This window comes from Hordeum vulgare, chromosome 2H (assembly GCF_904849725.1).
Source record: "Hordeum vulgare subsp. vulgare chromosome 2H, MorexV3_pseudomolecules_assembly, whole genome shotgun sequence".
NCBI lineage: Eukaryota > Viridiplantae > Streptophyta > Magnoliopsida > Poales > Poaceae > Hordeum > Hordeum vulgare.
Window position 1 is genome coordinate 576,633,250 of NC_058519.1, and position 16,679 is coordinate 576,649,928.

A 16,679-nucleotide genomic window follows, 5' to 3' on the forward strand; every position below is an offset into this window, starting at 1 on the left:
TTTTTAAATATATTTTTGCGCCACGTGACAAGGATGACGCGGGAGCGTGATCTATATGACCTCATTTTCTTATTTTTGACGATTACTGTGTGACTTTTCCCACCGCGCTTGACACCCAACGACTAGTAGTAGTAGTAGTAGTAGTAGTAGTAGTAGTAGTAGTAGGGGCAAGCATAAGGAACAAATAGATAGTTGCATGTCGGATGCGATCATAACAGCACTAAAGCACCGGATCCCATCAGAACTCTGAAGTTAAGCGTACTTGGGCAAGAGTAGTACTAGGATGGGTGACCTCCTGGGAAGTCCTCGTGTTGCATTCCCCTTTTTAAATATATTTTTGCGCCACGTGACAAGGATGACGCGGGACCGTGATCTATATGACCTCATTTTCTTATTTTTGACGATTACTGTGTGACTTTTCCCACCGCGCTTGACACCCAACGACTAGTAGTAGTAGTAGTAGTAGGGGCAAGCATAAGGAACAAATAGATAGTTGCATGTCGGATGTGATCGTACCAGCACTAAAGCACCGGATCCCATCAGAACTCCGAAGTTAAGCGTGCTTGGGCGAGAGTAGTACTAGGATGGGTGACCTCCTGGGAAGTCCTCGTGTTGCATTCCCCTTTTTAAATATATTTTTGCGCCACGTGACAAGGATGACGCGGGAGCGTGATCTATATGACCTCATTTTCTTATTTTTGACGATTACTGTGTGACTTTTCCCACCGCGCTTGACACCCAACGACTAGTAGTAGTAGCAGTAGTAGTAGTAGTAGTAGTAGTAGTAGGGGCCAGCATAAGGAACAAATAGATAGTTGCATGTCGGATGCGATCATACCAGCACTAAAGCACCGGATCCCATCAGAACTTTGAAGTTAAGCGTGCTTGGGCGAGAGTAGTACTAGGATGGGTGACCTCCTGGGAAGTCCTCGTGTTGCATTCCCCTTTTTAAATATATTTTTGCGCCACGTGACAAGGATGACGCGGGAGCGTGATCTATATGACCTTATTTTCTTATTTTTGACGATTACTGTGTGACTTTTCCCACCGCGCTTGACACCCAACGAATAGTAGTAGTAGGGGCAAGCATAAGGAACAAATAGATAGTTGCATGTCGGATGCGATCATACCAGCACTAAAGCACCGGATCCCATCTAATTCCGAAGTTAAGCGTGCTTGGGCGAGAGTAGTACTAGGATGGGTGACCTCCTGGGAAGTCCTCGTGTTGCATTCCCCTTTTTAAATATATTTTTGCGCCACGTGACAAGGATGACGCGGGAGCGTGATCTATATGACCTCATTTTCTTATTTTTGACGATTACTGTGTGACTTTTCCCACCGCGCTTGACACCCAACGACTAGTAGTAGTAGGGGCAAGCATAAGGAACAAATAGATAGTTGCATGTCGGATGCGATCATACCAGCACTAAAGCACCGGATCCCATCAGAACTCCGAAGTTAAGCGTGCTTGGGCGAGAGTAGTACTAGGATGGGTGACCTCCTCGGAAGTCCTCGTGTTGCATTCCCCTTTTTAAATATATTTTTGCGCCACGTGACAAGGATGACGCGGGAGCGTGATATATATGACCTCATTTTCTTATTTTTGACGATTACTGTGTGACTTTTCCCACCGCGCTTGACACCCAACGAATAGTAGTAGTAGGGGCAAGCATAAGGAACAAATAGATAGTTGCATGTCGGATGCGATCATACCAGCACTAAAGCACCGGATCCCATCAGAACTCCGAAGTTAAGCGTGCTTGGGCGAGAGTAGTACTAGGATGGGTGACCTCCTGGGAAGTCCTCGTGTTGCATTCCCCTTTTTAAATATATTTTTGCGCCACGTGACAAGGATGACGCGGGAGCGTGATCTATATGACCTCATTTTCTTATTTTTGACGATTACTGTGTGACTTTTCCCACCGCGCTTGACACCCAACGACTAGTAGTAGTAGGGGCAAGCATAAGGAACAAATAGATAGTTGCATGTTGGATGCGATCATACCAGCACTAAAGCACCGGATCCCATCAGAACTCCGAAGTTAAGCGTGCTTGGGCGAGAGTAGTACTAGGATGGGTGACCTCCTGGGAAGTCCTCGTGTTGCATTCCCCTTTTTAAATATATTTTTGCGCCACGTGACAAGGATGACGCGGGAGCGTGATCTATATGACCTCATTTTCTTATTTTTGACGATTACTGTGTGACTTTTCCCACCGCGCTTGACACCCAACGAATAGTAGTAGTAGGGGCAAGCATAAGGAACAAATAGATAGTTGCATGTCGGATGCGATCATACCAGCACTAAAGCACCGGATCCCATCAGAACTCCGAAGTTAAGCGTGCTTGGGCGAGAGTAGTACTAGGATGGGTGACCTCCTGGGAAGTCCTCGTGTTGCATTCCCCTTTTTAAATATATTTTTTCGCCACGTGACAAGGATGACGCGGGAGCGTGATCTATATGACCTCATTTTCTTATTTTTGACGATTACTGTGTGACTTTTCCCACCGCGCTTGACACCCAACGACTAGTAGTAGTAGTAGTAGTAGGGGCAAGCATAAGGAACAAATAGATATTTGCATGTCGGATGCGATCATACCAGCACTAAAGCACCGGATCCCATCAGAACTCCGAAGTTAAGCGTGCTTGGGCGAGAGTAGTACTAGGATGGGTGACCTCCTGGGAAGTCCTCGTGTTGCATTCCCCTTTTTAAATATATTTTTGCGCCACGTGACAAGGATGACGCGGGAGCGTGATCTATATGACCTCATTTTCTTATTTTTGACGATTACTGTGTGACTTTTCCCACCGCGCTTGACACCCAACGACTAGTAGTAGTAGCAGTAGTAGTAGTAGTAGGGGCAAGCATAAGGAACAAATAGATAGTTGCATGTCGGATGCGATCATACCAGCACTAAAGCACCGGATCCCATCAGAACTTTGAAGTTAAGCGTGCTCGGGCGAGAGTAGTACTAGGATGGGTGACCTCGTGGGAAGTCCTCGTGTTGCATTCCCCTTTTTAAATATATTTTTGCGCCACGTGACAAGGATGACGCGGGAGCGTGATCTATATGACCTCATTTTCTTATTTTTGACGATTACTGTGTGACTTTTCCCTCCGCGCTTGACACCCAACGACTAGTAGTAGTAGGGGCAAGCATAAGGAACAAATAGATAGTTACATGCCGGATGCGATCATACCAGCACTAAAGCACCGGATCCCATCAGAACTCCGAAGTTAAGCGTGCTTGGGCGAGAGTAGTACTAGGATGGGTGACCTCCTGGGAAGTCCTCGTGTTGCATTCCCCTTTTTAAATATATTTTTGCGCCACGTGACAAGGATGACGCGGGAGCGTGATCTATATGACCTCATTTTCTTATTTTTGACGATTACTGTGTGACTTTTCCCACCGCGCTTGACACCCAACGACTAGTAGTAGTAGGGGCAAGCATAAGGAACAAATAGATAGTTGCATGTCGGATGCGATCATACCAGCACTAAAGCACCGGATCCCATCAGAACTCCGAAGTTAAGCGTGCTTGGGCGAGATTAGTACTAGGATGGGTGACCTCCTCGGAAGTCCTCGTGTTGCATTCCCCTTTTTAAATATATTTTTGCGCCACGTGACAAGGATGACGCGGGAGCGTGATCTATATGACCTCATTTTCTTATTTTTGACGATTACTGTGTGACTTTTCGCACCGCGCTTGACACCCAACGACTAGTAGTAGTAGTAGTAGTAGGGGCAAGCATAAGGAACAAATAGATAGTTGCATGTCGGATGCGATCATACCAGCACTAAAGCACCGGATCCCATCAGAACTCTGAAGTTAAGCGTGCTTGGGCGAGAGTAGTACTAGGATGGGTGACCTCCTGGGAAGTCCTCGTGTTGCATTCCCCTTTTTAAATATATTTTTGCGCCACGTGACAAGGATGACGCGGGAGCGTGATCTATATGACCTCATTTTCTTATTTTTGACGATTACTGTGTGACTTTTCCCACCGCGCTTGACACCCAACGACTAGTAGTAGTAGGGGCAAGCATAAGGAACAAATAGATAGTTGCATGTCGGATGCGATCATACCAGCACTAAAGCACCGGATCCCATCAGAACTCCGAAGTTAAGCGTGCTTGGGCGAGAGTAGTACTAGGATGGGTGACCTCCTGCGAAGTCCTCGTGTTGCATTCCCCTTTTTAAATATATTTTTGCGCCACGTGACAAGGATGACGCGGGAGCGTGATCTATATGACCTCATTTTCTTATTTTTGACGATTACTGTGTGACTTTTCCCACCGCGCTTGACACCCAACGACTAGTAGTAGTAGTAGTAGTAGTAGTAGTAGTAGTAGTAGTAGTAGTTGGGGCAAGCATAAGGAACAAATAGATAGTTGCATGTCGGATGCGATCATAACAGCACTAAACCACCGGATCCCATCAGAACTACGAAGTTAAGCGTGCTTGGGCGAGAGTAGTACTAGGATGGGTGACCTCCTGGGAAGTCCTCTTGTTGCATTCCCCTTTTTAAATATATTTTTGCGCCACGTGACAAGGATGACGCGGGAGCGTGATCTATATGACCTCATTTTCTTATTTTTGACGATTACTGTGTGACTTTTCCCACCGCGCTTGACACCCAACGACTAGTAGTAGTAGCATTAGTAGTAGTAGTAGTAGGGGCAAGCATAAGGAACAAATAGATAGTTGCATGTCGGATGCGATCATTTCTGCACTAAAGCACCGGATCCCATCAGAACTTCGAAGTTAAGCGTGCTTGGGCGAGAGTAGTACTAGGATGGGTGACCTCCTGGGAAGTCCTCGTGTTGCATTCCCCTTTTTAAATATATTTTTGCGCCACGTGACAAGGATGACGCGGGAGCGTGATCTATATGACCTCATTTTCTTATTTTTGACGATTACTGTGTGACTTTTCCCACCGCGCTTGACACCCAACGACTAGTAGTAGTAGGGGCAAGCATAAGGAACAAATAGATAGTTGCATGTCGGATGCGATCATACCAGCACTAAAGCACCGGATCCCATCAGAACTCCGAAGTTAAGCGTGCTTGGGCGAGAGTAGTACTAGGATGGGTCACCCCCTAGGAAGTCCTCGTGTTGCATTCCCCTTTTTAAATATATTTTTGCGCCACGTGACAAGGATGACGCGGGACCGTGATCTATATGACCTCATTTTCTTATTTTTGACGATTACTGTGTGACTTTTCCCACCGCGCTTGACACCCAACGACTAGTAGTAGTAGTAGTAGTAGTAGTAGTAGTAGTAGTAGTAGTAGGGCAAGCATAAGGAACAAATAGATAGTTGCATGTCGGATGCGATCATACCAGCACTAAAGCACCGGATCCCATCAGAACTCCGAAGTTAAGCGTGCTTGGGCGAGAGTAGTACTAGGATGGGTGACCTCCTGGAAGTCCTCGTGTTGCATTCCCCTTTTTAAATATATTTTTGCGCCACGTGACAAGGATGACGCGGGAGCGTGATCTATATGACCTCATTTTCTTATTTTTGACGATTACTGTGTGACTTTTCCCACCGCGCTTGACATCCAAAGACTAGTAGTAGTAGGGGCAAGCATAAGGAACAAATAGATAGTTGCATGTCGGATGCGATCATACCAGCACTAAAGCACCGGATCCCATCAGAACTTCGAAGTTAAGCGTGCTTGGGCGAGAGTAGTACTAGGATGGGTGACCTCCTGGGAAGTCCTCGTGTTGCATTTCCCTTTTTAAATATATTTTTGCGCCACGTGACAAGGATGACGCGGGAGCGTGATCTATATGACCTCATTTTCTTATTTTTGACGATTACTGTGTGACTTTTCCCACCGCGCTTGACACCCAACGACTAGTAGTAGTAGGGGCAAGCATAAGGAACAAATAGATAGTTGCATGTCGGATGCGATCATACCAGCACTAAAGCACCGGATCCCATCAGAACTCCGAAGTTAAGCGTGCTTGGGCGAGAGTAGTACTAGGATGGGTCACCTCCTAGGAAGTCCTCGTGTTGCATTCCCCTTTTTAAATATATTTTTGCGCCACGTGACAAGGATGACGCGGGACCGTGATCTATATGACCTCATTTTCTTATTTTTGACGATTACTGTGTGACTTTTCCCACCGCGCTTGACACCCAACGACTAGTAGTAGTAGTAGTAGTAGTAGTAGGGCAAGCATAAGGAACAAATAGATAGTTGCATGTCGGATGCGATCATACCAGCACTAAAGCACCGGATCCCATCAGAACTCCGAAGTTAAGCGTGCTTGGGCGAGAGTAGTACTAGGATGGGTGACCTCCTGGAAGTCCTCGCGTTGCATTCCCCTTTTTAAATATATTTTTGCGCCACGTGACAAGGATGACGCGGGAGCGTGATCTATATGACCTCATTTTCTTATTTTTGACGATTACTGTGTGACTTTTCCCACCGCGCTTGACACCCAACGACTAGTAGTAGTAGGGGCAAGCATAAGGAACAAATAGATAGTTGCATGTCGGATGCGATCATACCAGCACTAAAGCACCGGATCCCATCAGAACTCCGAAGTTAAGCGTGCTTGGGCGAGAGTAGTACTAGGATGGGTGACCTCCTGGGAAGTCCTCGTGTTGCATTCCCCTTTTTAAATATATTTTTGCGCCACGTGACAAGGATGACGCGGGAGCGTGATCTATATGACCTCATTTTCTTATTTTTGACGATTACTGTGTGACTTTTCCCACCGCGCTTGACACCCAACGACTAGTACTAGTAGGGGCAAGCATAAGGAACAAATAGATAGTTGCATGTCGGATGCGATCATACCAGCACTAAAGCACCGGATCCCATCAGAACTCCGAAGTTAAGCGTGCTTGGGCGAGAGTAGTACTAGGATGGGTCACCTCCTGGGAAGTCCTCGTGTTGCATTCCCCTTTTTAAATATATTTTTGCGCCACGTGACAAGGATGACGCGGGACCGTGATCTATATGACCTCATTTTCTTATTTTTGACGATTACTGTGTGACTTTTCCCACCGCGCTTGACACCCAACGACTAGTAGTAGTAGTAGTAGTAGTAGTAGGGCAAGCATAAGGAACAAATAGATAGTTGCATGTCGGATGCGATCATACCAGCACTAAAGCACCGGATCCCATCAAAACTCCGAAGTTAAGCGTGCTTGGGCGAGAGTAGTACTAGGATGGGTGACCTCCTGGGAAGTCCTCGTGTTGCATTCCCCTTTTTAAATATATTTTTGCGCCACGTGACAAGGATGACGCGGGAGCGTGATCTATATGACCTCATTTTCTTATTTTTGACGATTACTGTGTGACTTTTCCCACCGCGCTTGACACCCAACGACTAGTAGTAGTAGGGGCAAGCATAAGGAACAAATAGATAGTTGCATGTCGGATGCGATCATACCAGCACTAAAGCACCGGATCCCATCAGAACTCCGAAGTTAAGCGTGCTTGGGCGAGAGTAGTACTAGGATGGGTCACCTCCTGGGAAGTCCTCGTGTTGCATTCCCCTTTTTAAATATATTTTTGCGCCACGTGACAAGGATGACGCGGGACCGTGATCTATATGACCTCATTTTCTTATTTTTGACGATTACTGTGTGACTTTTCCCACCGCGCTTGACACCCAACGACTAGTAGTAGTAGTAGTAGGGCAAGCATAAGGAACAAATAGATAGTTGCATGTCGGATGCGATCATACCAGCACTAAAGCACCGGATCCCATCAGAACTCCGAAGTTAAGCATGCTTGGGCGAGAGTAGTACTAGGATGGTTGACCTCCTGGGAAGTCCTCGTGTTGCATTCCCCTTTTTAAATATATTTTTGCGCCACGTGACAAGGATGACGCGGGAGCGTGATCTATATGACCTCATTTTCTTATTTTTGACGATTACTGTGTGACTTTTCCCACCGCGCTTGACACCCAACGACTAGTAGTAGTAGTAGTAGTAGTAGTAGTAGAAGTAGTAGTAGTAGTAGTAGGGGCAAGCATAAGGAACAAATAGATAGTTGCATGTCGGATGCGATCATACCAGCACTAAAGCACCGGATCCCATCAGAACTCCGAAGTTAAGCGTGCTTGGGCGAGAGTAGTACTAGGATGGGTGACCTCCTGGGAAGTCCTCGTGTTGCATTCCCCTTTTTAAATATATTTTTGCGCCACGTGACAAGGATGACGCGGGAGCGTGATCTATATGACCTCATTTTCTTATTTTTGACGATTACTGTGTGACTTTTCCCACCGCGCTTGACACCCAACGACTAGTAGTAGTAGTAGTAGTAGTAGTAGGGGCAAGCATAAGGAACAAATAGATAGTTGCATGTCGGATGCGATCATACCAGCACTAAAGCACCGGATCCCATCAGAACTCCTAAGTTAAGCGTGCTTGGGCGAGAGTAGTACTAGGATGGGTGACCTCCTGGGAAGTCCTTGTGTTGCATTCCCCTTTTTAAATATATTTTTGCGCCACGTGACAAGGATGACGCGGGACTGTGATCTATATGACCTCATTTTCTTATTTTTGACGATTACTGTGTGACTTTTCCCACCGCGCTTGACACCCAACGACTAGTAGTAGTAGTAGTAGTAGGGGCAAGCATAAGGAACAAATAGATAGTTGCATGTCGGATGCGATCATACCAGCACTAAAGCACCGGATCCCATCAGAACTCCGAAGTTAAGCGTGCTTAGGCGAGAGTAGTACTAGGATGGGTGACCTCCTGGGAAGTCCTCGTGTTGCATTCCCCTTTTTAAATATATTTTTGCGCCACGTGACAAGGATGACGCGGGAACGTGATCTATATGACCTCATTTTCTTATTTTTGACGATTACTGTGTGACTTTTCCCACCGCGCTTGACACCCAACGACTAGTAGTAGTAGTAGTAGTAGGGGCAAGCATAAGGAACAAATAGATAGTTGCATGTCGGATGCGATCATACCAGCACTAAAGCACCGGATCCCATCAGAACTCCGAAGTTAAGCGTGCTTGGGCGAGAGCAGTACTAGGATGGGATACCTCCTGGGAAGTCCTCGTGTTGCATTCCCCTTTTTAAATATATTTTTGCGCCACGTGACAAGGATGACGCGGGAACGTGATCTATATGACCTGATTTTCTTATTTTTGACGATTACTGTGTGACTTTTCCCACCGCGCTTGACACCCAACGACTAGTAGTAGTAGTAGTAGTAGTAGTAGTAGTAGTAGTAGTAGTAGTAGTAGTAGTAGTAGTAGTAGTAGTAGTAGTAGTAGTAGTAGTAGTAGTAGTAGTAGTAGTAGTAGTAGTAGTAGTAGTAGTAGTAGTAGTAGTAGTAGTAGTAGGGGCAAGCATAAGGAACAAATAGATAGTTGCATGTCGGATGCGATCATACCAGCACTAAAGCACCGGATCCCATCAGAACTCCGAAGTTAAGCGTGCTTGGGCGAGAGTAGTACTAGGATGGGTGACCTCCTGGGAAGTCCTCGTGTTGCATTCCCCTTTTTAAATATATTTTTGCGCCACGTGACAAGGATGACGCGGGACCGTGATCTATATGACCTCATTTTCTTATTTTTGACGATTACTGTGTGACTTTTCCCACCGCGCTTGACACCCAACGACTAGTAGTAGTAGTAGTAGTAGGGGCAAGCATAAGGAACAAATAGATAGTTGCATGTCGGATGCGATCATACCAGCACTTAAGCACCGGATCCCATTAGAACTCCGAAGTTAAGCGTGCTTGGGCGAGAGTAGTACTAGGATGGGTGACCTCGTGGGAAGTCCTCGTGTTGCATTCCCCTTTTTAAATATATTTTTGCGCCACGTGACAAGGATGACGCGGGAACGTGATCTATATGACCTCATTTTCTTATTTTTGACGATTACTGTGTGACTTTTCCCACCGCGCTTGACACCCAACGACTAGTAGTAGTAGTAGTAGTAGGGGCAAGCATAAGGAACAAATAGATAGTTGCATGTCGGATGCGATCATACCAGCACTAAAGCACCGGATCCCATCAGAACTCCGAAGTTAAGCGTGCTTGGGCGAGACTAGTACTAGGATGGGTGACCTCCTGGGAAGTCCTCGTGTTGCATTCCCCTTTTTAAATATATTTTTGCGCCACGTGACAAGGATGACGCGGGACCGTGATCTATATGACCTCATTTTCTTATTTTTGACGATTACTGTGTGACTTTTCCCACCGCGCTTGACACCCAACGACTAGTAGTAGTAGTAGTAGTAGGGGCAAGCATAAGGAACAAATAGATAGTTGCATGTCGGATGCGATCATACCAGCACTAAAGCACCGGATCCCATCAGAACTCCGAAGTTAAGCGTGCTTAGGCGAGAGTAGTACTAGGATGGGTGACCTCCTGGGAAGTCCTCGTGTTGCATTCCCCTTTTTAAATATATTTTTGCGCCACGTGACAAGGATGACGCGGGAACGTGATCTATATGACCTCATTTTCTTATTTTTGACGATTACTGTGTGACTTTTCCCACCGCGCTTGACACCCAACGACTAGTAGTAGTAGTAGTAGTAGGGGCAAGCATAAGGAACAAATAGATAGTTGCATGTCGGATGCGATCATACCAGCACTAAAGCACCGGATCCCATCAGAACTCCGAAGTTAAGCGTGCTTGGGCGAGAGCAGTACTAGGATGGGTGACCTTCTGGGAAGTCCTCGTGTTGCATTCCCCTTTTTAAATATATTTTTGCGCCACGTGACAAGGATGACGCGGGAACGTGATCTATATGACCTGATTTTCTTATTTTTGACGATTACTGTGTGACTTTTCCCACCGCGCTTGACACCCAACGACTAGTAGTAGTAGTAGTAGTAGTAGGGGCAAGCATAAGGAACAAATAGATAGTTGCATGTCGGATGCGATCATACCAGCACTAAAGCACCGGATCCCATCAGAACTCCGAAGTTAAGCGTGCTTGGGCGAGAGTAGTACTAGGATGGGTGACCTCCTGGGAAGTCCTCGTGTTGCATTCCCCTTTTTAAATATATTTTTGCGCCACGTGACAAGGATGACGCGGGAGCGTGATCTATATGACCTCATTTTCTTATTTTTGACGATTACTGTGTGACTTTTCCCACCGCGCTTGACACCCAACGACTAATAGTAGTAGTAGTAGTAGTAGGGCAAGCATAAGGAACAAATAGATAGTTGCATGTCGGATGCGATCATACCAGCACTAAAGCACCGGATCCCATCAGAACTCCGAAGTTAAGCGTGCTTGGGCGAGAGTAGTACTAGGATGGGTGACCTCCTGGGAAGTCCTCGTGTTGCATTCCCCTTTTTAAATATATTTTTGCGCCACGTGACAAGGATGACGCGGGAGCGTGATCTATATGACCTCATTTTCTTATTTTTGACGATTACTGTGTGACTTTTCCCACCGCGCTTGACACCCAACGACTAGTAGTAGTAGTAGTAGTAGTAGTAGTAGTAGGGGCAAGCATAAGGAACAAATAGATAGTTGCATGTCGGATGCGATCATACCAGCACTAAAGCACCGGATCCCATCAGAACTCCGAAGTTAAGCGTGCTTGGGCGAGAGTAGTACTAGGATGGGTGACCTCCTGGGAAGTCCTCGTGTTGCATTCACCTTTTTAAATATATTTTTGCGCCACGTGACAAGGATGACGCGGGAGCGTGATCTATATGACCTCATTTTCTTATTTTTGACGATTACTGTGTGACTTTTCCCACCGCGCTTAACACCCAACGACTAGTAGTAGTAGTAGTAGTAGTAGTAGTAGTAGTAGTAGTAGTAGTAGTAGTAGTAGTTGGGGCAAGCATAAGGAACAAATAGATAGTTGCATGTCGGATGCGATCATAACAGCACTAAAGCACCGGATCCCATCAGAACTACGAAGTTAAGCATGCTTGGGCGAGAGTAGTACTAGGATGGGTGACCTCCTGGGAAGTCCTCGTGTTGCATTCCCCTTTTTAAATATATTTTTGCGCCACGTGACAAGGATGACGCGGGAGCGTGATCTATATGACCTCATTTTCTTATTTTTGACGATTACTGTGTGACTTTTCCCACCGCGCTTGACACCCAACGACTAGTAGTAGTAGCAGCAGTAGTAGTAGTAGTAGTAGGGGCAAGCATAAGGAACAAATAGATAGTTGCATGTCGGATGCGATCATACCAGCACTAAAGCATCGGATCCCATCAGAACTTCGAAGTTAAGCGTGCTTGGGCGAGAGTAGTACTAGGATGGGTGACCTCCTGGGAAGTCCTCGTGTTGCATTCCCCTTTTTAAATATATTTTTGCGCCACGTGACAAGGATGACGCGGGAGCGTGATCTATATGACCTTATTTTCTTATTTTTGACGATTACTGTGTGACTTTTCCCACCGCGCTTGACACCCAACGACTAGTAGTAGTAGGGGCAAGCATAAGGAACAAATAGATAGTTGCATGTCGGATGCGATCATACCAGCACTAAAGCACCGGATCCCATCAGAACTCCGAAGTTAAGCGTGCTTGGGCGAGAGTAGTACTAGGATGGGTCACCTCCTAGGAAGTCCTCGTGTTGCATTCCCCTTTTTAAATATATTTTTGCGCCACGTGACAAGGATGACGCGGGACCGTGATCTATATGACCTCATTTTCTTATTTTTGACGATTACTGTGTGACTTTTCCCACCGCGCTTGACACCCAACGACTAGTAGTAGTAGTAGTAGTAGTAGTAGTAGTAGGGCAAGCATAAGGAACAAATAGATAGTTGCATGTCGGATGCGATCATACCAGCACTAAAGCACCGGATCCCATCAGAACTCCGAAGTTAAGCGTGCTTGGGCGAAAGTAGTACTAGGATGGGTGACCTCCTGGAAGTCCTCGTGTTGCATTCCCCTCTTTAAATATATTTTTGCGCCACGTGACAAGGATGACGCGGGAGCGTGATCTATATGACCTCATTTTCTTATTTTTGACGATTACTGTGTGACTTTTCCCACCGCGCTTGACACCCAACGACTAGTAGTAGTAGGGGCAAGCATAAGGAACAAATAGATAGTTGCATGTCGGATGCGATCATACCAGCACTAAAGCACCGGATCCCATCAGAACTCCGAAGTTAAGCGTGCTTGGGCGAGAGTAGTACTAGGATGGGTGACCTCCTGGGAAGTCCTCGTGTTGCATTCCCCTTTTTAAATATATTTTTGCGCCACGTGACAAGGATGACGCGGGAGCGTGATCTATATGACCTCATTTTCTTATTTTTGACGATTACTGTGTGACTTTTCCCACCGCGCTTGACACCCAACGACTAGTACTAGTAGGGGCAAGCATAAGGAACAAATAGATAGTTGCATGTCGGATGCGATCATACCAGCACTAAAGCACCGGATCCCATCAGAACTCCGAAGTTAAGCGTGCTTGGGCGAGAGTAGTACTAGGATGGGTCACCTCCTGGGAAGTCCTCGTGTTGCATTCCCCTTTTTAAATATATTTTTGCGCCACGTGACAAGGATGACGCGGGACCGTGATCTATATGACCTCATTTTCTTATTTTTGACGATTACTGTGTGACTTTTCCCACCGCGCTTGACACCCAACGACTAGTAGTAGTAGTAGTAGGGGCAAGCATAAGGAACAAATAGATAGTTGCATGTCGGATGCGATCATACCAGCACTTAAGCACCGGATCCCATTAGAACTCCGAAGTTAAGCGTGCTTGGGCGAGAGTAGTACTAGGATGGGTGACCTCGTGGGAAGTCCTCGTGTTGCATTCCCCTTTTTAAATATATTTTTGCGCCACGTGACAAGGATGACGCGGGAACGTGATCTATATGACCTCATTTTCTTATTTTTGACGATTACTGTGTGACTTTTCCCACCGCGCTTGACACCCAACGACTAGTAGTAGTAGTAGTAGTAGGGGCAAGCATAAGGAACAAATAGATAGTTGCATGTCGGATGCGATCATACCAGCACTAAAGCACCGGATCCCATCAGAACTCCGAAGTTAAGCGTGCTTGGGCGAGACTAGTACTAGGATGGGTGACCTCCTGGGAAGTCCTCGTGTTGCATTCCCCTTTTTAAATATATTTTTGCGCCACGTGACAAGGATGACGCGGGACCGTGATCTATATGACCTCATTTTCTTATTTTTGACGATTACTGTGTGACTTTTCCCACCGCGCTTGACACCCAACGACTAGTAGTAGTAGTAGTAGGGGCAAGCATAAGGAACAAATAGATAGTTGCATGTCGGATGCGATCATACCAGCACTAAAGCACCGGATCCCATCAGAACTCCGAAGTTAAGCGTGCTTAGGCGAGAGTAGTACTAGGATGGGTGACCTCCTGGGAAGTCCTCGTGTTGCATTCCCCTTTTTAAATATATTTTTGCGCCATGTGACAAGGATGACGCGGGAACGTGATCTATATGACCTCATTTTCTTATTTTTGACGATTACTGTGTGACTTTTCCCACCGCGCTTGACACCCAACGACTAGTAGTAGTAGTAGTAGTAGGGGCAAGCATAAGGAACAAATAGATAGTTGCATGTCGGATGCGATCATACCAGCACTAAAGCACCGGATCCCATCAGAACTCCGAAGTTAAGCGTGCTTGGGCGAGAGCAGTACTAGGATGGGTGACCTTCTGGGAAGTCCTCGTGTTGCATTCCCCTTTTTAAATATATTTTTGCGCCACGTGACAAGGATGACGCGGGAACGTGATCTATATGACCTGATTTTCTTATTTTTGACGATTACTGTGTGACTTTTCCCACCGCGCTTGACACCCAACGACTAGTAGTAGTAGTAGTAGTAGTAGTAGTAGTAGTAGTAGTAGTAGTAGTAGTAGTAGTAGTAGTAGTAGTAGTAGTAGTAGTAGTAGTAGTAGTAGTAGTAGTAGTAGGGGCAAGCATAAGGAACAAATAGATAGTTGCATGTCGGATGCGATCATACCAGCACTAAAGCACCGGATCCCATCAGAACTCCGAAGTTAAGCGTGCTTGGGCGAGAGTAGTACTAGGATGGGTGACCTCCTGGGAAGTCCTCGTGTTGCATTCCCCTTTTTAAATATATTTTTGCGCCACGTGACAAGGATGACGCGGGAGCGTGATCTATATGACCTCATTTTCTTATTTTTGACGCTTACTGTGTGACTTTTCCCACCGCGCTTGACACCCAACGACTAGTAGTAGTAGTAGTAGTAGTAGTAGGGGCAAGCATAAGGAACAAATAGATAGTTGCATGTCGGATGCGATCATACCAGCACTAAAGCACCGGATCCCATCAGAACTCCGAAGTTAAGCGTGTTTGGGCGAGAGTAGTACTAGGATGGGTGACCTCCTGGGAAGTCCTCGTGTTGCATTCCCCTTTTTAAATATATTTTTGCGCCACGTGACAAGGATGACGCGGGAGCGTGATCTATATGACCTCATTTTCTTATTTTTGACGATTACTGTGTGACTTTTCCCACCGCGCTTGACACCCAACGACTAGTACTAGTAGGGGCAAGCATAAGGAACAAATAGATAGTTGCATGTCGGATGCGATCATACCAGCACTAAAGCACCGGATCCCATCAGAACTCCGAAGTTAAGCGTGCTTGGGCGAGAGTAGTACTAGGATGGGTGACCTCCTGGGAAGTCCTCGTGTTGCATTCCCCTTTTTAAATATATTTTTGCGCCACGTGACAAGGATGACGCGGGAACGTGATCTATATGACCTCATTTTCTTATTTTTGACGATTACTGTGTGACTTTTCCCACCGCGCTTGACACCCAACGACTAGTAGTAGTAGTAGTAGTAGGGGCAAGCATAAGGAACAAATAGATAGTTGCATGTCGGATGCGATCATACCAGCACTAAAGCACCGGATCCCATCAGAACTCCGAAGTTAAGCGTGCTTGGGCGAGAGTAGTACTAGGATGGGTGACCTCCTGGGAAGTCCTCGTGTTGCATTCCCCTTTTTAAATATATTTTTGCGCCACGTGACAAGGATGACGCGGGAACGTGATCTATATGACCTGATTTTCTTATTTTTGACGATTACTGTGCGACTTTTCCCACCGCGCTTGACACCCAACGACTAGTAGTAGTAGTAGTAGTAGTAGTAGTAGTAGTAGTAGGGGCAAGCATAAGGAACAAATAGATAGTTGCATGTCGGATGCGATCATACCAGCACTAAAGCATCGGATCCCATCAGAACTCCGAAGTTAAGCTTGCTTGGGCGAGAGTAGTACTAGGATGGGTGACCTCCTGGGAAGTCCTCGTGTTGCATTCCCCTTTTAAATATATTTTTGCGCCACGTGACAAGGATGACGCGGGACCGTGATCTATATGACCTCATTTTCTTATTTTTGACGATTACTGTGTGACTTTTCCCACCGCGCTTGACACCCAACGACTAATAGTAGTAGTAGTAGTAGTAGGGCAAGCATAAGGAACAAATAGATAGTTGCATGTCGGATGCGATCATACCAGCACTAAAGCATCGGATCCCATCAGAACTCCGAAGTTAAGCGTGCTTTGGCGAGAGTAGTACTAGGATGGGTGACCTCCTGGGAAGTCCTCGTGTTGCATTCCCCTTTTTAAATATATTTTTGCGCCACGTGACAAGGATGACGCGGGAGCGTGATCTATATGACCTCATTTTCTTATTTTTGACGATTACTGTGTGACTTTTCCCACCGCGCTTGACACCCAA

General features: G+C 46.2%; 54 non-coding genes across 54 annotated transcripts; all 54 read left to right on the plus strand.

The window, feature by feature from the left end:
* Positions 1-201: 201 nt before the first annotated feature.
* On the plus strand, positions 202-320 carry LOC123433133. Its single transcript, XR_006624685.1, has one exon. It is a non-coding gene; the product is annotated as a 5S ribosomal RNA (ribosomal RNA).
* Positions 321-502: 182 nt separating this feature from the next.
* On the plus strand, positions 503-621 carry LOC123437270. The gene has a single exon (XR_006628460.1). It is a non-coding gene; the product is annotated as a 5S ribosomal RNA (ribosomal RNA).
* Positions 622-824: 203 nt separating this feature from the next.
* LOC123438191 lies at positions 825-943 on the plus strand. Its single transcript, XR_006629349.1, has one exon. It is a non-coding gene; the product is annotated as a 5S ribosomal RNA (ribosomal RNA).
* A 173-nt stretch (positions 944-1,116) lies between these two features.
* Positions 1,117-1,234, plus strand: LOC123432949. The gene has a single exon (XR_006624514.1). It is a non-coding gene; the product is annotated as a 5S ribosomal RNA (ribosomal RNA).
* A 173-nt stretch (positions 1,235-1,407) lies between these two features.
* On the plus strand, positions 1,408-1,526 carry LOC123436260. The gene has a single exon (XR_006627491.1). It is a non-coding gene; the product is annotated as a 5S ribosomal RNA (ribosomal RNA).
* A 173-nt stretch (positions 1,527-1,699) lies between these two features.
* LOC123433965 lies at positions 1,700-1,818 on the plus strand. Its single transcript, XR_006625260.1, has one exon. It is a non-coding gene; the product is annotated as a 5S ribosomal RNA (ribosomal RNA).
* Positions 1,819-1,991: 173 nt separating this feature from the next.
* LOC123433966 lies at positions 1,992-2,110 on the plus strand. Its single transcript, XR_006625261.1, has one exon. It is a non-coding gene; the product is annotated as a 5S ribosomal RNA (ribosomal RNA).
* A 173-nt stretch (positions 2,111-2,283) lies between these two features.
* Positions 2,284-2,402, plus strand: LOC123433968. The gene has a single exon (XR_006625263.1). It is a non-coding gene; the product is annotated as a 5S ribosomal RNA (ribosomal RNA).
* A 182-nt stretch (positions 2,403-2,584) lies between these two features.
* LOC123433969 lies at positions 2,585-2,703 on the plus strand. Its single transcript, XR_006625264.1, has one exon. It is a non-coding gene; the product is annotated as a 5S ribosomal RNA (ribosomal RNA).
* Positions 2,704-2,894: 191 nt separating this feature from the next.
* Positions 2,895-3,013, plus strand: LOC123431630. The gene has a single exon (XR_006623219.1). It is a non-coding gene; the product is annotated as a 5S ribosomal RNA (ribosomal RNA).
* Positions 3,014-3,186: 173 nt separating this feature from the next.
* On the plus strand, positions 3,187-3,305 carry LOC123433970. The gene has a single exon (XR_006625265.1). It is a non-coding gene; the product is annotated as a 5S ribosomal RNA (ribosomal RNA).
* Positions 3,306-3,478: 173 nt separating this feature from the next.
* Positions 3,479-3,597, plus strand: LOC123437108. The gene has a single exon (XR_006628307.1). It is a non-coding gene; the product is annotated as a 5S ribosomal RNA (ribosomal RNA).
* Positions 3,598-3,779: 182 nt separating this feature from the next.
* Positions 3,780-3,898, plus strand: LOC123435783. Its single transcript, XR_006627031.1, has one exon. It is a non-coding gene; the product is annotated as a 5S ribosomal RNA (ribosomal RNA).
* Positions 3,899-4,071: 173 nt separating this feature from the next.
* On the plus strand, positions 4,072-4,190 carry LOC123435531. The gene has a single exon (XR_006626777.1). It is a non-coding gene; the product is annotated as a 5S ribosomal RNA (ribosomal RNA).
* A 209-nt stretch (positions 4,191-4,399) lies between these two features.
* LOC123433341 lies at positions 4,400-4,518 on the plus strand. The gene has a single exon (XR_006624866.1). It is a non-coding gene; the product is annotated as a 5S ribosomal RNA (ribosomal RNA).
* Positions 4,519-4,712: 194 nt separating this feature from the next.
* LOC123432211 lies at positions 4,713-4,831 on the plus strand. Its single transcript, XR_006623806.1, has one exon. It is a non-coding gene; the product is annotated as a 5S ribosomal RNA (ribosomal RNA).
* A 173-nt stretch (positions 4,832-5,004) lies between these two features.
* Positions 5,005-5,123, plus strand: LOC123437980. The gene has a single exon (XR_006629139.1). It is a non-coding gene; the product is annotated as a 5S ribosomal RNA (ribosomal RNA).
* A 205-nt stretch (positions 5,124-5,328) lies between these two features.
* Positions 5,329-5,446, plus strand: LOC123438240. Its single transcript, XR_006629394.1, has one exon. It is a non-coding gene; the product is annotated as a 5S ribosomal RNA (ribosomal RNA).
* A 173-nt stretch (positions 5,447-5,619) lies between these two features.
* LOC123437793 lies at positions 5,620-5,738 on the plus strand. Its single transcript, XR_006628962.1, has one exon. It is a non-coding gene; the product is annotated as a 5S ribosomal RNA (ribosomal RNA).
* A 173-nt stretch (positions 5,739-5,911) lies between these two features.
* On the plus strand, positions 5,912-6,030 carry LOC123437665. The gene has a single exon (XR_006628841.1). It is a non-coding gene; the product is annotated as a 5S ribosomal RNA (ribosomal RNA).
* Positions 6,031-6,217: 187 nt separating this feature from the next.
* On the plus strand, positions 6,218-6,335 carry LOC123431816. The gene has a single exon (XR_006623401.1). It is a non-coding gene; the product is annotated as a 5S ribosomal RNA (ribosomal RNA).
* Positions 6,336-6,508: 173 nt separating this feature from the next.
* LOC123433971 lies at positions 6,509-6,627 on the plus strand. Its single transcript, XR_006625266.1, has one exon. It is a non-coding gene; the product is annotated as a 5S ribosomal RNA (ribosomal RNA).
* A 173-nt stretch (positions 6,628-6,800) lies between these two features.
* LOC123435665 lies at positions 6,801-6,919 on the plus strand. Its single transcript, XR_006626914.1, has one exon. It is a non-coding gene; the product is annotated as a 5S ribosomal RNA (ribosomal RNA).
* A 187-nt stretch (positions 6,920-7,106) lies between these two features.
* On the plus strand, positions 7,107-7,225 carry LOC123437627. Its single transcript, XR_006628802.1, has one exon. It is a non-coding gene; the product is annotated as a 5S ribosomal RNA (ribosomal RNA).
* Positions 7,226-7,398: 173 nt separating this feature from the next.
* Positions 7,399-7,517, plus strand: LOC123435666. The gene has a single exon (XR_006626915.1). It is a non-coding gene; the product is annotated as a 5S ribosomal RNA (ribosomal RNA).
* Positions 7,518-7,695: 178 nt separating this feature from the next.
* LOC123438545 lies at positions 7,696-7,814 on the plus strand. The gene has a single exon (XR_006629680.1). It is a non-coding gene; the product is annotated as a 5S ribosomal RNA (ribosomal RNA).
* Positions 7,815-8,026: 212 nt separating this feature from the next.
* LOC123433972 lies at positions 8,027-8,145 on the plus strand. Its single transcript, XR_006625267.1, has one exon. It is a non-coding gene; the product is annotated as a 5S ribosomal RNA (ribosomal RNA).
* Positions 8,146-8,333: 188 nt separating this feature from the next.
* Positions 8,334-8,452, plus strand: LOC123438398. The gene has a single exon (XR_006629542.1). It is a non-coding gene; the product is annotated as a 5S ribosomal RNA (ribosomal RNA).
* Positions 8,453-8,634: 182 nt separating this feature from the next.
* LOC123437226 lies at positions 8,635-8,753 on the plus strand. Its single transcript, XR_006628418.1, has one exon. It is a non-coding gene; the product is annotated as a 5S ribosomal RNA (ribosomal RNA).
* Positions 8,754-8,935: 182 nt separating this feature from the next.
* LOC123437485 lies at positions 8,936-9,054 on the plus strand. Its single transcript, XR_006628662.1, has one exon. It is a non-coding gene; the product is annotated as a 5S ribosomal RNA (ribosomal RNA).
* Positions 9,055-9,365: 311 nt separating this feature from the next.
* LOC123433973 lies at positions 9,366-9,484 on the plus strand. Its single transcript, XR_006625268.1, has one exon. It is a non-coding gene; the product is annotated as a 5S ribosomal RNA (ribosomal RNA).
* A 182-nt stretch (positions 9,485-9,666) lies between these two features.
* LOC123435854 lies at positions 9,667-9,785 on the plus strand. Its single transcript, XR_006627098.1, has one exon. It is a non-coding gene; the product is annotated as a 5S ribosomal RNA (ribosomal RNA).
* A 182-nt stretch (positions 9,786-9,967) lies between these two features.
* LOC123435282 lies at positions 9,968-10,086 on the plus strand. Its single transcript, XR_006626538.1, has one exon. It is a non-coding gene; the product is annotated as a 5S ribosomal RNA (ribosomal RNA).
* A 182-nt stretch (positions 10,087-10,268) lies between these two features.
* On the plus strand, positions 10,269-10,387 carry LOC123437227. Its single transcript, XR_006628419.1, has one exon. It is a non-coding gene; the product is annotated as a 5S ribosomal RNA (ribosomal RNA).
* A 182-nt stretch (positions 10,388-10,569) lies between these two features.
* LOC123436144 lies at positions 10,570-10,688 on the plus strand. The gene has a single exon (XR_006627379.1). It is a non-coding gene; the product is annotated as a 5S ribosomal RNA (ribosomal RNA).
* Positions 10,689-10,873: 185 nt separating this feature from the next.
* On the plus strand, positions 10,874-10,992 carry LOC123433974. Its single transcript, XR_006625270.1, has one exon. It is a non-coding gene; the product is annotated as a 5S ribosomal RNA (ribosomal RNA).
* A 184-nt stretch (positions 10,993-11,176) lies between these two features.
* On the plus strand, positions 11,177-11,295 carry LOC123433976. The gene has a single exon (XR_006625271.1). It is a non-coding gene; the product is annotated as a 5S ribosomal RNA (ribosomal RNA).
* A 194-nt stretch (positions 11,296-11,489) lies between these two features.
* Positions 11,490-11,608, plus strand: LOC123435108. The gene has a single exon (XR_006626370.1). It is a non-coding gene; the product is annotated as a 5S ribosomal RNA (ribosomal RNA).
* A 221-nt stretch (positions 11,609-11,829) lies between these two features.
* Positions 11,830-11,948, plus strand: LOC123433119. Its single transcript, XR_006624671.1, has one exon. It is a non-coding gene; the product is annotated as a 5S ribosomal RNA (ribosomal RNA).
* A 197-nt stretch (positions 11,949-12,145) lies between these two features.
* Positions 12,146-12,264, plus strand: LOC123438530. The gene has a single exon (XR_006629666.1). It is a non-coding gene; the product is annotated as a 5S ribosomal RNA (ribosomal RNA).
* A 173-nt stretch (positions 12,265-12,437) lies between these two features.
* Positions 12,438-12,556, plus strand: LOC123437666. Its single transcript, XR_006628842.1, has one exon. It is a non-coding gene; the product is annotated as a 5S ribosomal RNA (ribosomal RNA).
* Positions 12,557-12,749: 193 nt separating this feature from the next.
* LOC123432295 lies at positions 12,750-12,867 on the plus strand. Its single transcript, XR_006623886.1, has one exon. It is a non-coding gene; the product is annotated as a 5S ribosomal RNA (ribosomal RNA).
* Positions 12,868-13,040: 173 nt separating this feature from the next.
* LOC123433977 lies at positions 13,041-13,159 on the plus strand. The gene has a single exon (XR_006625272.1). It is a non-coding gene; the product is annotated as a 5S ribosomal RNA (ribosomal RNA).
* A 173-nt stretch (positions 13,160-13,332) lies between these two features.
* Positions 13,333-13,451, plus strand: LOC123435667. The gene has a single exon (XR_006626918.1). It is a non-coding gene; the product is annotated as a 5S ribosomal RNA (ribosomal RNA).
* A 179-nt stretch (positions 13,452-13,630) lies between these two features.
* LOC123435855 lies at positions 13,631-13,749 on the plus strand. Its single transcript, XR_006627099.1, has one exon. It is a non-coding gene; the product is annotated as a 5S ribosomal RNA (ribosomal RNA).
* A 182-nt stretch (positions 13,750-13,931) lies between these two features.
* LOC123435284 lies at positions 13,932-14,050 on the plus strand. The gene has a single exon (XR_006626539.1). It is a non-coding gene; the product is annotated as a 5S ribosomal RNA (ribosomal RNA).
* Positions 14,051-14,229: 179 nt separating this feature from the next.
* On the plus strand, positions 14,230-14,348 carry LOC123437228. Its single transcript, XR_006628420.1, has one exon. It is a non-coding gene; the product is annotated as a 5S ribosomal RNA (ribosomal RNA).
* Positions 14,349-14,530: 182 nt separating this feature from the next.
* LOC123436145 lies at positions 14,531-14,649 on the plus strand. Its single transcript, XR_006627381.1, has one exon. It is a non-coding gene; the product is annotated as a 5S ribosomal RNA (ribosomal RNA).
* A 269-nt stretch (positions 14,650-14,918) lies between these two features.
* LOC123433978 lies at positions 14,919-15,037 on the plus strand. The gene has a single exon (XR_006625273.1). It is a non-coding gene; the product is annotated as a 5S ribosomal RNA (ribosomal RNA).
* A 188-nt stretch (positions 15,038-15,225) lies between these two features.
* Positions 15,226-15,344, plus strand: LOC123435866. The gene has a single exon (XR_006627111.1). It is a non-coding gene; the product is annotated as a 5S ribosomal RNA (ribosomal RNA).
* Positions 15,345-15,517: 173 nt separating this feature from the next.
* On the plus strand, positions 15,518-15,636 carry LOC123433980. Its single transcript, XR_006625275.1, has one exon. It is a non-coding gene; the product is annotated as a 5S ribosomal RNA (ribosomal RNA).
* A 182-nt stretch (positions 15,637-15,818) lies between these two features.
* LOC123433981 lies at positions 15,819-15,937 on the plus strand. Its single transcript, XR_006625276.1, has one exon. It is a non-coding gene; the product is annotated as a 5S ribosomal RNA (ribosomal RNA).
* Positions 15,938-16,137: 200 nt separating this feature from the next.
* On the plus strand, positions 16,138-16,256 carry LOC123431595. The gene has a single exon (XR_006623185.1). It is a non-coding gene; the product is annotated as a 5S ribosomal RNA (ribosomal RNA).
* Positions 16,257-16,439: 183 nt separating this feature from the next.
* On the plus strand, positions 16,440-16,558 carry LOC123431929. The gene has a single exon (XR_006623536.1). It is a non-coding gene; the product is annotated as a 5S ribosomal RNA (ribosomal RNA).
* The last annotated feature ends 121 nt before the right edge of the window (positions 16,559-16,679 follow it).